The 2056-nt window shown below is 42.0% G+C and overlaps 1 non-coding gene across 1 annotated transcript; it reads left to right on the forward strand.

Annotated features, from left to right (window-relative positions):
* The first annotated feature begins 1712 nt into the window (after nt 1–1712).
* LOC131482569 (U6 spliceosomal RNA) lies at nt 1713–1818 on the forward strand. The gene has a single exon (XR_009247112.1). It is a non-coding gene; the product is annotated as a U6 spliceosomal RNA (small nuclear RNA).
* Nucleotides 1819–2056: the final 238 nt, after the last annotated feature.

Raw genomic sequence — 2056 nt, forward strand, 5'->3', positions numbered from 1 at the left:
GCCTAGCGGCTAAAGTCCTCGCCTTGAATGTGCTGGGATCCCATATGAGTGCCGATTCTAAACCTAAAAGCCCCACTTCACATCCAGATCCCTACTTGTGGCCTGGGAAAGCAGCAGAGGACGGCCCACAGCCTTGGGACCTGAATCCACCCATTTGGGAGACCTGGAGGAAGTTCCTGGCTCCTGGCTTTGGATCAGTGCAGCTCCAGCCATTGCTGTCACTTGGGGAGTGAATCATCGGATGAAACAGCTTCCTCTCTGTATTCTGACTTTGCAATAAAAATAAATCTTTTTTAAAAAGGAAGGATTTATTTTACTTTTTTGGAAGTCACAGTTACAGAGAGAAAAGGAGAGAGAGAGAGAGGAACCCAGTAATTCACTCTCCAAATGGGTGCAATAGCCCAGGGTTGGGCCACACAAAAGCCAGGAGCCAGGCCTCATACTTGGGAGAGTGGAGTTGATCCTGAAGGGTTGTTGATGGTTGATGGCTGGCGTTGAACACCCATTTGAGACTTCTGTTGCATGAACTGTTAGTGGAGTCATGAGTCCTTCCCAAGGTGTAGTCAAGAAGGAAGGTGGTCAGAGTTCATGTCTTAGGAACCTTCACATTCAAACAACCAAGACATTAATTCAAACCAAAGTCCCAGGAGAGGCTACAGGAAGCCCAGAGATTGGGGACTGGAGGAGCTAAGTGTATCCCTTTGAAATCACATTATTTCAAACGTTTTTATAACCCCCGAGTACTTAAAACGGAGGATAGTAAAGACAATATTCAGTTTAGCATGCTTGGCTGAATAACATCATTAACAATAGGGCTTTTCTTTTCCAATGGAAATTTTTGCAATGAAGCTAGGGATGTGCTGTGTTCCATAAAATGAGAGATTTGCGTGGATCCAAAATTAAGATAAAAAAGCTAGTAATTATAGAGGAGCCAAATAGGTCTTCAGACAAATAGAAGTCCTGTTCAGAAAGAAGGTATTTGGAGAGCGGCCACCCCTGGGCTTGGCCATCCTGAAGAGTGTGGATCCTTTTAGAACACCCTGTCCTTAGCCTGCACCCTGCTCTAAAAATTACAGTTCTCTGTGACAGCTACTCCGGAACAGTGAGACACTGGCTCAGGGAAAGACGCCTCGATTTCTTTTAAAATTGTGAAGTTTTCATTCATGTAAGGCCTCAAAACTCACATGTTCATTACTGGCGCTTGATTGTTTTTACCGCTGTGTACTGCATTTAAGAAATATTTGTGCAAGAATTTACCGAACTGAGAAATTCACTTGTAGCGGCACAACGGGAGAGTCACCTCTTCAAACAGTGGTACAGGAGGACTGGATTTCCACCTGTGAAAGAGAGAAATTGGACTCTGATCTTAGATCACATATGAAAATCAAATAACAATGGATTTGAAAATACATAAGGCAGAAATCATAAAATTCAGAAGAGAACATAGGGGCCAACCTCCGTGCCAGTGGGCTTTGGCAATGATTTCTTTGGATATCATTAAAAGCTCAGACCACAGAAGCAAGAACAGACAGATTGTATTACAGCATGCCAAAAAATTTTTTGCACAGCAAAAAGACAACCAAGAGAGTGAAGAGATGATCCATGGACTGCAAAGATATGTTTTTGAACAGTACACCTGCTACAAGGCAAATCCAAAATCTAGAAGGAACTAAATGAACTTCAGTAAATAACCCAATTAAAAATGGGCAAAGGCACTCGCTTCGGCAACACAACTACCAAAATTGATATGATACAGAGAAGATGAGTATGCCCCTGCGCAAGGATGACATACAAATTTATGAAGCGGTCAATATTTTTTCAGCTGTACATGAAAAAAATGGGCAAAGGACCTAAACAGATTGTTCTTCAAAGAGAACATTCAAATGACCAAGGGCTAAGAAAAAATGCTATTTATTATTTGAATTTTAAAAATGAAAATTAAAATCAATATGCAATATTACTTCATGCTGTTAAAAATGGCTATTATTGGGTCCTGTGCCGTGACGTAGCATCGGGATCCCATATGAGCGCCGGTTCTAATGCCAGCAGCTCCACT

The sequence above is a fragment of the Ochotona princeps genome, chromosome 18, assembly GCF_030435755.1.
Source record: "Ochotona princeps isolate mOchPri1 chromosome 18, mOchPri1.hap1, whole genome shotgun sequence".
Taxonomy (NCBI): domain Eukaryota; kingdom Metazoa; phylum Chordata; class Mammalia; order Lagomorpha; family Ochotonidae; genus Ochotona; species Ochotona princeps.